The sequence below is a fragment of the Hetaerina americana genome, unplaced genomic scaffold, assembly GCF_022747635.1.
Source record: "Hetaerina americana unplaced genomic scaffold, ioHetAmer1.1.p SCAF_9, whole genome shotgun sequence".
In the NCBI taxonomy this organism is placed as follows: domain Eukaryota; kingdom Metazoa; phylum Arthropoda; class Insecta; order Odonata; family Calopterygidae; genus Hetaerina; species Hetaerina americana.
In genome coordinates this window covers 57,737,918-57,752,610 of record NW_027287538.1, presented here as the reverse complement: position 1 = coordinate 57,752,610, position 14,693 = coordinate 57,737,918, and positions in this window count along the sequence as shown.

The window sequence follows — 14,693 nt, the reverse complement described above, 5'->3', positions numbered from 1 at the left end:
CTGTACTGCAATCTCGGACGTGCCAGAGCACAATACTGTTATGTCCCGCGAAGGGACCTTACCAACACACCGTCCCTCCATCTCCCCTCCGCCCTTCCCTTTTTAACCCGCTCTCCTCCACATACACTCTCCCGCCTTCCACACTTCCTCTCCCCCATATGCGGCTGAAATGCCGTCCAAAAAATTTGAAGAAACTTGAATGGAACCGCGTTGCTGAGAAATGTAAAAGACCAGGGCATTCATTCGCAAGGGACGGCATGAATAGCGCATTGGACCTATAATAGCCATTAACTAGAAGATTAAAATTCTGATTATAACATAATTATTCTTTTAAAACTTAGAATGTTGCCTTTTATTAAAATTTATTTTCCGAAAGAAAATTGTTTGCATTAGGTACCGCAAAAATCGAAAAGAAAATTATGAACCAATAACGCTAAACCCTTATCGGATATACAGCTTAACGTTTTAAATATACGACTGGTGTTTTCTAAAAATTCAGATATTTTTCTGCGAAAGGAAATACGCGAACAATAAATACCAAACATGTTTGCATGTGACATATGTTGGACCAGCTAGAGGAATCTATAATCAGCGACAAAGGTTTCAATACAGCTACCACTGCCACTATTTTTTGTATTAGAAGTAAAATTTTATATGCTGGTTTGTTTTAAAGGTATGTTATTTATAGAAGATAAGGGATTTCTTCTTTTTAACTAAGTAAAATGGGCTCAATTAAACCCCATACCGTATACCTCCTGATTACTATATTTTTTTCTAAATGAAGCCCACAAAAAAGAAGATAGTTCAGGCCAATGAGAGGCAAAGTTTATGCACTCCTGGTTCAACATGCAAAAGGCTCTTTCTTCAATTCCATCCCTAGTCCTGCCTATCGAACGTGAATTCACTTCGATGCTATATGACTGTAGTATATTTTTGTATTTAGTGGACTGCTTTAATTTTGTGAGAATATCTATATTAAAGCATATTATTACATAATTGATGATACAATTTGGATGCGGACACCGCGAAAATCAGTAGGGTGGAATGAAAATGAAAGACGTTCGGGTAAATTCAGTAGTCACACATTTTCGGTCTGCAAATCATACATTATTGAATGGCTTTATTATATAATACGACTTTCCAAAGTTCCCTAGTTGCTGAAGTTATAGCAAAACATGGCTTGATTAAAATGAAATGCATGAAAATTCAACACCCAAGCCCTAGGTCGGGTTCAATCCTGCAGAAATTTAAATTAGCCGAAGGTTAATAAGGTAAAGCAGAGTTCATATTCTAAATTCTGTGTCCAGAGCACACATGGTATCTTTTAAATGACAATGATAGGCATTCAATGTCATTTACATGACAATGTTAGGAAAGCAGCATAATTTTAATGGCAATGCTGGGCAACCATAATCAATAGGGACAGGGAAAGTAATAAACATTTCCCATTACATACACGAGAAGTTTCCATTAACTCAGATTACATAGTAACATAAAGGTATAAGGACTTTGGCTTAACAAGGACTATCAATTCCAAAAAAAACGTATTAAAATATCAAGGATAGGAAAAATTTGTCGATTGGCTATTTTAACTGTTACTTCATTTTAGCAAAGGTAAGTAAATTTCTAAAATTATATTTAAATGTCCCAATAAACCATAATGGCAACACAACGGCGTGTTCAATCCAAAATATGAATTATAGACATGAGCTAACTTCGACGTAACAATTACCCATTTCCATATTGCCATTACCTCCTTTTCAACAGTTGTACACAATGAATACTCCACTACCACTAATGGTTCAACAAGGGAAAATGATATGAGCAGTTACAGAAAAACCAGTTTGTGAACGAAAAAAAATCGCCTGGGCGAGGAAAATGTACCCAGTTACCGATAAGAGATACGTAAACTGTTCCCATATTTTAAATGTGAAAAACGGCTTATGATACGAGATTGGACAATTACGGCGTAACCCATTATGTTGCTGGTTATGTTTTTCAATGGCTATCGACAACGGAGAAAGGGACAACAGCCGAAAGTCAAATTGAGGGAAGGAAACAAAAATGAGGGAAGAGTGAAAAAGGGAAGTAGGGTGTGCAATTCTCTTTGGGTTTAAAAGATAATACATTTGTCTTCGAATGTCGAGCATTCAGTCGAATGCCTGCGGATAGAAGATCATTTGCCTCCTAGCTTTTGATCGCAAGAAGGGAGAGAGAAAGTGGGGGAAAATCAGGGTTCACATCACGCGACACCGACCGTTCTCTTTAGGTTTACAGTATCAGGAATGAAAAAATCTGGTGCAGCATGCATATTTATTTCGGAAAAAAAACTTGACAAAGTGTTAAGCGTCGCGTGATATTAGGTGGGAGGGTGAGAAAATGACGCCGATCATCTCATGGAGGAAGCGAAAGGGTTAAAATTTGTCACAAAAAATATCATGCTATTAATGTGCTTGACAAAAACACTTGATGGATATACTATATTGTAATAAGCAATGATGGGGCAAAAGATGTGATGGTACAACGATTGCGTAGGTAGCATTGCAGAATGATAAATAAAAGCGTTGTAGAGAATGTGAAGGAAGGCAAAAGCTCAAATGGGTCGAATAAAATTTAAATCCTAAGCTTTTAAAAACCATTTCAACAGCGATCAAAAAACAGAAAGTAGGGTTTAGGTAAAATGGTAAGGCTGGAAGGCCATAAGGCCAGTAAAATTCAACGAGAGTAAGGGAAAGGGATGGTAATTATTTACTCAGAGCAATCTGCTGTATACTACAAAACTTGGCTATCCATAAAGAGCTTATACAAGAGAGAAAGCTACTTACATGCATCACTCGCTATTTTAAGCAAGTACACTTCGATTGGTAGATGAACTCTCTAGGTTATTAAATAGTCTTAAAAAACTGAAATAGGCTAAGAGAATAATTAAATGTACGCTGCCTAAATTCGAAAAATCGAATAAAAATAGTTTAAACTTTCATGTTTTCGTGGCCACCGGTCAATTTATAAAATGTTCGGCGAAAGTATTAAATCAAAACAGTTTTAATCGATAAGAACCACCTCGCCCCGACCAGTGGGTGAGGTTCTGCACGGGGAAGATAGCGAGGGCGAATTTGAAATATTTGACAGAGGGGACCTAAAAGGCGTTTTGTTGGGATGAAAGATATGGACAAATGAAGTATGCAGTCATATCACACTTGCTCCAGCACAATTTACCGATAAAGAAAACTATAAGTCGTGCATGGTAGCCTTAATGACGGTCATCTAAAATTTCTAGTATCTATTTGAAAGGACAATGAGCTGGAGCAACATTAATATAACAGCAATTAACTACCGTCGATAGATTAAAAACCACTGTGTTAGTAAAAGGACTACTGGTACGGGCGATGAGCAAAAAATCCTAACAACAGACTAACGAGCATTCTTTTTCAAGAGGCTATGTTCAAACTGAATACTCCCATTATTTAGTTTTCGTATTCCGTCAACGTAGCCCATTGACCAATCACCATAACAGATATTCCCAAATAAAGGTGCACCAATGGGCCTCCGCGGACTGGAGCCAAGAAAACATTAGATATTTCGGTCATGATATAACTTGGATCAGCCGGCAAAAAATTGAATATTAAGAAACTTATAATCAACTTTTCCTACACTGAATGGATAAATAATTTTCAGAAAAAATAGCATATACTAATATTTGAAACAGTTTCATTATCATATGCGAGAGAGAGAGAATAGTTATGTTTCATACCCATGGATATGAAATTAGTGAAACGAATGATAACAGTTTAATACATCGTGGTTTTATTAAGTGTAGTTATTACACACATCCACCCACAAACAATTGCATATTTGGGTCAAAACCCTCGGCCCCCTTATCTTTCATTGCGCTCTCTTCTAGCACTGGAACGTGATCTGGTGCTAAGGTGTGTGGGGACTTCTCTTCCGTCTCAGAGTAATACATTTTTGCTCTGATCGAAACTTAATACACCCGCGGTGTAATGGCGCAAAACGAAATACGGAGCCCTTAGTTTTCTTCTACTACGTGTAGAATCGAAAATTCTTCGTTCCGTTTGAACTTCCAATTCTTTCTGGTCAGTTCTAGCCGCGTGAAAACATACATGCTGAGGTATATCACCTGTCATAAAATGAGAAACCAATCCGTTCCTTTCATTAATTTCACGTGCGCACAGATAGCGAATTTGGACTTCTTTTAAACCTACCCCATCTTTTAATCCCCACTTTCCCGAACTGGTCATTTATTGCATTTACAACATAGGTCCGACAGATCATTTTTTCCATTGGGTTCAGATATTAGAGACTTCTTGTGGGTGATTAAACACACAGCATAAACAATGGAAACGCTTTCAGTTCTAACAAAATTATCTTCTATGAATATTAGGTGGAGATACGGTTTTAACATCGCAAATTTTATTGTATTGCTGTTGAAACGATTGTTCACTTAAAAATAAATAACTCCAAATGAGAGTACATACATGAATTCTTTGCCAGGAATTTTATTCTTTGTGGTTACGCATGGGTGGCCTGAAAAGTTTCTGACCTAACAAAGATACAAGACATTTTTTTCTGAAATTTTCTGAGTATTTACCCACGTAGTTATTTACACAAAGAGAGATACATACAGGAACAAGGGAAACTCCTAATTCCACATATGGAGTTCCCATATAGTATTTTCAAGTTCGTCCCCTTGCCGCAAGCAAAGGATTTTATCTATTAATTTATATCTCAGTCATATTGGGAAAAAGCCCTCTAATCAGTACGAAAATATGTACATTTCCCGAGCACTTTGAGATGCTGGCGGCTGAAAGAGGCGTAAGATACTTGCGTTGATTTCATCGCTACTTTTGGAAGAGAGAATACTTGTGCATTTGTTTTTAAAAAAAATTGTGATAAATCTATAAAAAAATGATTAAATTGGGATTTTGGAAAATATTTTTTTCATCTATTTACCTAAACAAGAGGAGAGAACTAGAACAGAAATGGCGAGCTTGTAATAACTGTCAAACAACTTGGGTTACCGAGTCCGGCTTAGGTACGTATTGCACGCGTCAACGTTTACCAAGATGAATCTTTGCTATAACATAAGTTAGCACGATTATAAAAGAGAAACAAATCATTGGCTGTTACTGACTCAGAATGGCTTGGTACGAAGGGTGATTCTGTCATCATCGTCAGGGGAAGAGTGACATATTATTCTGATCACATTGGCGACTTGTCATTCATCAATTCGATTTTGATAAACACTACGTTGAAAATATCAAGATCTGGGTGGGTCAAAATCCATTAAAATCCTGGGATCATGTGGTGTAGTGCATAAATATAATATTTTAACGAAATATTTACTAAAATGAAAAAAATTTAAATGGAATACTAATTAATTTTATTTTTCGCATTTATAATAAAAGAAAAATTAATCACAGTAGCAACAGGGTTCTGACGTTTCCAATTTTCCAGGACTGGAACTTTGCTGAAACCCGCTTTTATTTATTTAGATAAAAACCGTTGGAATGTTTTTGAGGCACCTGGGGCTCTAAAATTCGTTTTTAATATCACAGAGATATGTTCAACCGGTGTCTCGGACATGTACAGCGAACCTATTAATCAGCACAAAAAAATATTTTTAATTTTTCGGTTCACCAGGGCGGAGCGATTCTTAATTACGCGTCAGATGCACTGTTTGATGCATTAAAATTCGCCTACGCTGATATCCTAATGTCCATCAATTATGGACGCAACCTCAGAACGTCCGTCTTTTACATAAGTGACAGAGGTGTATTAATAAATTGCTCAATTATAATGTAAACAAAATAAAGTAAATGGATAGTTTAGTATTAAAGGACGACCATGCTTGCTTAAAAATTTGACCAAACATGAATTGATATTTACTTAGTAAGAAATGTACAACAATTAAAGTTAATGATTTTATTAGATCAAGATTTTTCATCGACAACTGAATATACATTTTGCAGAAAACTGTCACATGCAGCGGCAGAGCCATTATTTTCCAGGCATAAACCAGTAGAGGATAAAATGTAAAAATCAGATGTCTTGACTTTACAAATCATGTTGCAGAAGAATACCTTTTCAAAATTTTGTGAAAATATTTTCTTTATATGTTTCATATATTTGGTCCAGTAAAACTAATATTTTATAAATATATATCCCTTGATATATATCTACATATCAAGTCTTGAAAAGTATTAAGTGACGGGTATTCGTGTATTTCTGATTTATTCTTTTAGGTTTTATATCTATGTAATTCAAAGGAAATGATCCACTTAATAGAGTTGAAACATGTAATACCTGCAGATTTAAAATGCAATTGTTAATTACCAGATTATTTTAAAGTCTAATTATGCAAACTGTATAACTGAGTGCGTTAACTAAACCTATACTCAAAACTTCCATTCTCTTTCAAATTATATGTGAAAGGAATTTCAACAACTTTCTGAAATAAATTCCACACTGCAACTAAATAATTGAATGTTCATATAAATCCTGCATTATTACGATGGTAACTGCAGGAATAAGCAATTTACGCTTGATGTTATTCTCCTCCATTGCAATACTCGCCAGTCTCTGGAAATTAAATAATTTCCGAAGCTTAAATCCATATAAAAGTTTCAGAATATTTTTATTATTTACACAATTATTCTGGTTTATTTATTTATTGTATTTATTACTGGTTTAAATGAGGGGTGAGGTGTTATGAACTGATTTTTCTCGGTGACAGATCTCGGAATCTATGTCTAAAGACAATAAATTGAACATATAAAAGAAGCGTTTGATGGATTTTCAACTATATCACAGAATATAAAAGGATGGATTATGTGACAACCTCAAAAGAGATCAGGGATTTTGAAGCTAAATATTGCTCAAAGGAATTTAATACAGCTGGAAAGTATAAACCTCTGAACAGTCCAATATAACATTTCAAATATAATAGCACGCTTGGTGATTACTAGGTTATCGATATCCGTATGATTTAAAATGGCTGAAAAATATTCATTAAGGTATTAAACGCAACTGAAGTCAAACTGCATGTTAATATAAACCGCATACAGCCCTGTGGAAATCGTAGGATATGTCATCCTCACCATACTTGTATTGTCTGTAAAATAGGAAAATCGAAAAGACAATAGAGGTAACTATTTAATTATTTTTTATAATTTCATGATATAATAAAATCTATATTCTTTTCTCCTCACTGAGAAATATTGAAATTTTACCACTCATTATCAAATGACTAAAATAGGTTTGTTTTACTTTACCGAAATCAGGGCGTGAAGGTATCCCAAGATGAAGTAAGTACACATGAACATGTATATGCTATAATATGCCCAAATGCAATTTGGCGGAGAATACATCAATGATCATCAGCCTCGAGGCATTATGCAGGATAAGATGTAGACGGAAATTAAAAGAGGCCAAGGACCAAACTTTAAAAATAATAAATCTAGTTTTTTAATCATGCTGTTATTTCATTTTAGTGGTACTGCCTTAGATCGTGATAAGGTGCCAATATGTTTCAGAAAAATTGCTTCTTCACCACCAGTGCAAATATCGACACAGTTTCGCCAAGAAAAACAGTAGAAAACAAAGGATCAAATGGGATTAATTATATATAAACTCTTTCCGTTTAATATTTTGAATTTACATCACAATAAACTATTATGACTTCATGCGATTTTATACCCGATGATGTCATATTTGCGTCGAAACACATAGTAGTATGAACTTTTTTTGCCTGAAAAAATATTAAGCTTATTTATTCGGCCATTATGACTTATCTTCATATTTCCCCTTACTAAATATTTGCTTACATCGCACCTCACCACTGGCCACCTTTCAAGATGTGAGAGACAGTAACATTTTTTTTTCTCGTTCCTTCCGTTTCTAATGAGATTGTGAGCTTACATTGAGGCTTACCTATTTCACCCTTACTTATCAGATAATCTTCATAACCCCTTCCGACTAATTACCCTAAACGCCATGCCTATATATAAGAGCGATCATTACCCTTAGGTTTCCGATTTTATTTTATTCAACTCAGCATGGCCGCTTAAATAAAATAATGTCGAAATATACCAGGTAAATTTAGTTTATCACGATGGATTAAAAGTTGTTTTCAATCAACTGATTCTTTCTCAACCATTCGGGTTTGATTTCGGATAACCAAACAAGAGATCTTCTTCGTAAGCTTTTACATCTTGGTATTGGAAGTACAGGGTTCGTCCGGGAAATAAGTGTACTGAGCTCAGGAAAAATAATTTATCACACTTTTACATATCTTAAGCTAATATTCCTCAAAATAGGACCCTTGTGAGTCGATACACTTGTTCCAGCGGCGTTCCCATTCCTGGAACGCTCCCGCGAAGGCATCATCGGGAACCTCTCGAAGACTCGTCGTCGACCTCTTCTCTGCCCTCCACGAACATCTTGTGCCACCGAAAGATCATGTTTCTGGACATGGCTGACTTCCCGTAAGCCTGGTTAATCATACCGACAGTTTCGGTAGACGATTTCCCAAGCTTTACCGCAAATTTGATGGAATAACGCTGCTTCGGCATCGCGTTCCGTGACGTGGGTCGAGCGTGGAGGTTCGCGTTAACAGAGCTCCTCACTACACCACAGCTCAGAGCCGACTGCCTTTTTCAGCGTCGCTTGCCAACATACCCCCCTCCAATCGCAGCCCGTCAGAGCGGTGCTGGGCGCGCCTGGAGCGGCGCGCCCAGTGCAGGAGTCAGTACACTTATTTTCCGGACGAACCCTGTAAATGTATAGGCAAAACAGCCAGTTGATTTGTCCATTTTTAGAGTGAATGGGCAATTCCGTAAACGAGATGGCAATACCGTTTTACTAATTTCTGCTAATTCTTTGACAATAAGAATTTTTTGAAGATTTTTACAGGTGATAACAAAAGTTTTCCACAAATGGCACACAGTTTCTGGAGTTGATAGTTTTCACTTACCGACAACTATAGCCTCAGACACACTAAAAAATCGCAAAACATATTTCTTGACCCAAAAACCACTCAGGGGAGCACTTGAAATATCCTTGGGGTCGCCCAGATGCCTGTGGATGCCAGCTTGAGAAAGGCTGCTGAGGAGATATTCCATAACAGAATGAACGGCGATGCAGGAAAATCAGTTTTCCATCATAAGGAGTTCAGAGGCGGAACTCACTTCGTAATAAGCTTGACCCAAGATGTTGAAAATTTCATGCATGCCTCCTGGGGTCCCCTTCTTGGTCAATACCTTTGTAAATATCCAAGGCAATGTTGATATGTATAAAATTAGAGTTTTAACGGGGGGAAGGGTCGATAGAAAATACACAGATAAGGATAACAGGACTCATTGGCCAGTATCGAAAGCCAAATCCAATTCTCATAGGTTAATCCCAAATAATAGTCATTGAAGATTTGATGCTTTTACTGTCTATTAGCCGTCTGCTCTTTTTTTCCTCGATTTTTACTTTTTTCATTGTACGTGGTAATTCAAACGCTATTACCAGTGGCATATTTTCCTCTCCCTTTGTCTCTAAGTTTTAATGAATCAAAAAAAATTTAATGATAATGTGACGTTGTGAAATAAATTAATTGTTACTACCACGAATCAGTCATGTTGTGCTATTTCAGCCTTGTACTTACTGCTGCTTTTCCTAGAGAATATTAGCTTTTTCCTCGATATGAAAATTACTTCTTTTGACATTTACTTCTAAGAGTAAATTTCTTCCTCTGTTCATTTCTTTTCTTCAAAACGATCCCTGCTTGCTTCTAACATCAAAAGGATGACGAAAGCTGAGAAAATTAATTCTATCCTTAAGTAAATGTTTTGCATATTCTAAATTGTCAATGCACATCATTTGAACACCGGAGTGCTAAAGCTGATTTAAAATTAAAGCATTCACAGTCACCTTTGTAAATCTTAATACCTTGACAATGAGTTTGCTTCAGTTTTATTCTCATGTCTTACCGTCACTCAAGCTTGCGACATTAGTTGCATTACGAATGCAAATACGAATACGATAAGATACGAAGAGAATTTAGTCCTGTATAAAGTATGTGACACAGATTGGGTTAAATTGTGTTAGAAATTACAAACAATGACTACAAAACCTACGTGTTTTGAACATCTGCATTTGGTAACCAAAGAACTCAATAATTAAATGATGAATGGCATGTTAATAGAAAGTGATTAATTACTTCCCAATCCAACAACGCTGATATCATCGTAGGTCAATTTAATCCCCAACTAGGTAGTTTAATTTATTTGATTAGTAATGAAACAACATCCTATTCTGAACTCATGGGAGCTATACTCGACCTATACTCAGGAGATGAGAAACAGACAGAAATGTCTTGGACTCGTTACGTATTATCGTGAATTTAAACCGACGCACACGGAACCGTGGGCTGTAAATGGCGTTTACGGACACCTCTCAGGGGCAGGGGCGGTGTTATGTCGAGAGTGATTCGCCGCTCTCCGGGAGCCATCTTGCGCATCGTAGCTTTTATAGTATTTCCAGAAGGCAGTTATACATTTATCGCTTTTTTTTGGACCAATAGCTGAAATTTTCCATGCTACCATTTCCCAGGCTCCAATGAAAAGCTAAAAAAATCCCCAGCTCAAAACTTCTTCCCCGCGTCTCAATAAGGCATACATACACGTACATAAGCCAGTCCAAATTGCAAATTTCCACCAAATATTTCCCTCACCACAGAGATCGATCTCTCACAAAAATTAAATCCTGATCACGGAGAATATCGGAGGTCGTTTATGGTATTTTCAAACGCGATACTCAACATCCTGTAGACATACTAGAAAATGGGGGCAGGCCTCGTAATCTAAGCCTGAATGTTTTGAGCAGACGTCGCTTGAACACCAAGAGCTAACACGTATATAGCACCCTGAGCACGATTTATTATTTATCGCCGCGGGGCGAGTTTTTAAGGTTGAAAACCATCTGACCTCCCCCCAATCCCCTTCACGCAGTACGAGACTGCGTGCTCCGTGATATATGGACGACCCCCGGGAAAGAGGGACGCCCGCGTGCTAGGCTGCGTTGCTGTACTCACTAAAATACTCTCAAGGAAAAAGGCCTGTCAGCACTCATCCCAAGTGGACAATTACTTCCCTCCCCGCTTCCCTTTCCCAGCCTCGAGTTTCTCTCAATTCTTCTCCAACCCCCCATCCCCCAAGAATCAACCCCCTAAGAAGACCTTTATAACTCCCCTTTCCCCGACCCACCCCATGATTTTCCCCGACGCACTGTTCCTCATGAACTTGAAAAGTTGAACGCCAAGAGTAGTGAGGCTTGGAGGGAAGAACCTTACGAGACCCTGGGGTCCTCGCGGGGTGAGGAAGGAGAGGAGCCTTAACCCGTCCCGCGATAGGAAGGATGGAAAAACGACGGTTGTGGCATAAGAAGGAAGCCGCGGAGGAAAGCTGAAAAAGGGTAGTAAAGAGAAAGAACTGTGGTTTTTCTGTAAAGTAGATGAGTCTGTATGTGCGTGCGTAGATGTGATGTACGAGGAATAGATGCACCCCGGCCAGGAGAGGAAGGAAAAAGGGTTGCGAGGAAGTGAGATGGGCCGAAATGAGGGCTTATTTCGAGGGAGCGTATTGCCAAGACCGTGGCGATGAAGCTTACGGCAGGGCAAGCAAGGAGTGCTGGAGGCTTTTTATGGGATGCGATGACTGCTTTCCGGACGTAAGTACCTACTCACAAGTGTTGGCAATTTCGAGATACGGTGGCTTCTCAAGCAATTCAGGTTACTCAGGTTTTCCTTGAGTAAAATAAATAAGTGAATCACTTTGAAATTTTGAATCTTTACGCGACAAACCAAGATACGCGGAAAGTTTTTCGGCGGGTGTCGGTTGTAAGTGCAAATTAAAATACATTACTTCTTATTGCCGCAAGGCCCGTAATGACGGAAAGATATTTCCATCATGAAAAATACAATTAAAAATTGACAATAAATGATCAATTATATTGCTTCAAGTTTAATGTTGGTATTTATACTTTTTTAAATGTAATTGCACGAGGATTTCCGAATCATTAAGATTTTAAGTACAGGTATATATTCTATTAGAACTAGATACACTAAATATCTTGGAGCTACTTCCATGCAAAATATTTTTCAAATATTTTTTTATTTAGTCTTGACTACTAATCAAAAAGCAACATAATAAATACTAAACCTTTTAATTTTTGATTGATTTTATTGAATAGATTGAATTTGTGGAAATTAAAGGTCAATGATGGTTGATCTATGATTTCCAAGTTGTGTTGAGCACTGAAGTTCTTTAATGTATTAATATATTATAAGGAACTTGCACATTAAATTTAAATAGCCCATAATACTAGGGATTTGACGTAAGGATTTTATCTACGGTGGAAACGTACCATGATAACCGTTTAAAATCATACTTAACGATGAAATATTTCCCCATGAAAATAATATTCTGCATTACCAAATTAGTCAATTATCACAAATCCCAGAAGCATATTAAAGATTCCACTAATTATGTTTAATTTAGAATATGATCACTCCACCAGGGATAAGAAATCACAGAAACCTTGATAATTAACGGAATCGACTTTTCTAATTGCTCCATAGGAATTAAATCAAAATAGAAAATTTTGAATTCCCCAACAAAATTTAATTAACTCAAACTGCCAACAAATTGAAACTCCTAGTTACATATGGATACACTACTTAAAATTACGTCAAGTCTCATGAATTCCACGCTAATTTTAAAATAGACAATTCCTAGATTAGCTTAAATCGACATCTTAAAGCTTTAACCTACGAAAATTCTTGATAGAAAAAATTCTGCGCGGGATGGAAAAAATGAAAATCCAAAGCCTTGGGCGCGTCAAGAAGTCATTAAGACATAGGAAGGAAACTGGGAGTGGGGAAATACGAATTCCGTGTTTATTTTTTTTTCAAGAGAAGAGAGACTTATTTAAGTCAATCACTGATACGTTCCACAGAGGCTCCACAAGAGGTGCACTTCGTTCCAATTGGAAGCGTCGAGTAGGCACCAGGGTGAGTATTTTGTCCTTACATTTTACCTAGTAGCACTACCGAGGAATGCCCCAGAGTTCTCACTTGGCACGGAATGGCGAAAAGAGCGGGCGAGGGAGCGGTTGAGGAGGAGGCCAGGGGTGAGAGGGGAATGAAAATAAAGGGAACCGCAGCAGTAATATGGGGAAGTTGAAAGGCGTAGAGGGGTGGGATGGAAAAGGGTTTCGTATTGCCCAGAGAGTCAAATGGAGTCGGCCTGAAGATTCTTAAGGAAACAGAAAGCGGAAGGGCGGAGTGATTAAAAGAAAGGTTTTCGAGGCGGAGGGGGGGGGTTTAGGGGTAAGCGACGGGAAATGGTGGAAAAAGACCCTTTGGAGGGGGAGGACTTTTTAAGAGGTTTGGACCAGGGTCCGGGGGTGGCGGCGGGGGGCAGGAAGGGAGGGAGGTACATAAAAGACGGCAGTTAGGGGTCTAACCGCATGGAATGGGGCCGAGGAGTGGGGGTAAGCCCAGGCAGCAATGAATAGAGAAAAGAGTCCCTTTTCCTCGCGGTGTCGGTGCGTGGATGTTCTCAAATTGGTAATCGGCAATGCGCGGGGTAAGGAGGATTCCTTCTCCTTCCTTTCCTTTATATGATGGCCGTCGCGGGAAATGGAACCTGAAATTAAAGCGTAGGGCAATGCACTGGGTGCTGAAAGAGGAGGCCCATCCGCGGCGCGCTTATTTCATTCCACAGAAATTAGAAAATACCACCCGATAGGGTTAGATGCCCGCAAGGGAGGGGATGAATTTAACACGGTTAGAGTGTGTGCTTTCGATGAGTTATTTGATATTTTCACCAGCGGATTCATGTTTCCAAATAGATTTGAATTCACTGAGTTTCTCGGTTACATTCCTATCAGAGATGATCACTAAGTATTGTCCGAAACACCTTTAAAATGAACCAATCACGAGCAGCAAGCGGAAAGGGCAAATACAGCAGAAAGCCATGATCTTCTGGCTTCCCTTTATTCCATGAATATCAATGACCAGGGATATCACATTCCACAAATAGAGGCGAGTTGGGTAATTTAAAAAAAAAATCCATGTGTTTTTTTCGTCCAAAAGTAATCACGAATAGGTCTGAAATAAGATGGAAGTGGATATGTTGTAAACTTAGCTACTACCTAAAATTTCCATCCTAGAATTTTCCAAAGAGATAAAAATAGCGAAGAATTGAGATGTTGAAGGCATAACCATTTGGAAAGATATACCATAGAGGTATTATACCAATTTAACTACATAATAATCTATTTTAATACACTATTAACCCTGATCCATTAAATCTCGCAAAGATATCCAAACGAGTTTCCATTCAGCGCCGGAGAACAAAAACTTTAAATGCAATTAACCACAATAATGGCCTTGATTCTCAAGTGATAATGATTCCCGTACATTGCATGGACACGTTGAAGTTGCTCGCGATGCTTCGGTTAATGCGCATAGCAGTTCCCCTTCCCATCGCACTCCTAACGTCTGTGCCGACGAGAGCCCTAGTCAATAATGTGAACGCATGGAGCATTTCGACGCGATGGCATTTTATCGTACGATGGGATACGGAACAGAACTCTCCAGATAGGGGTGAAAGTCAATTAGGTTA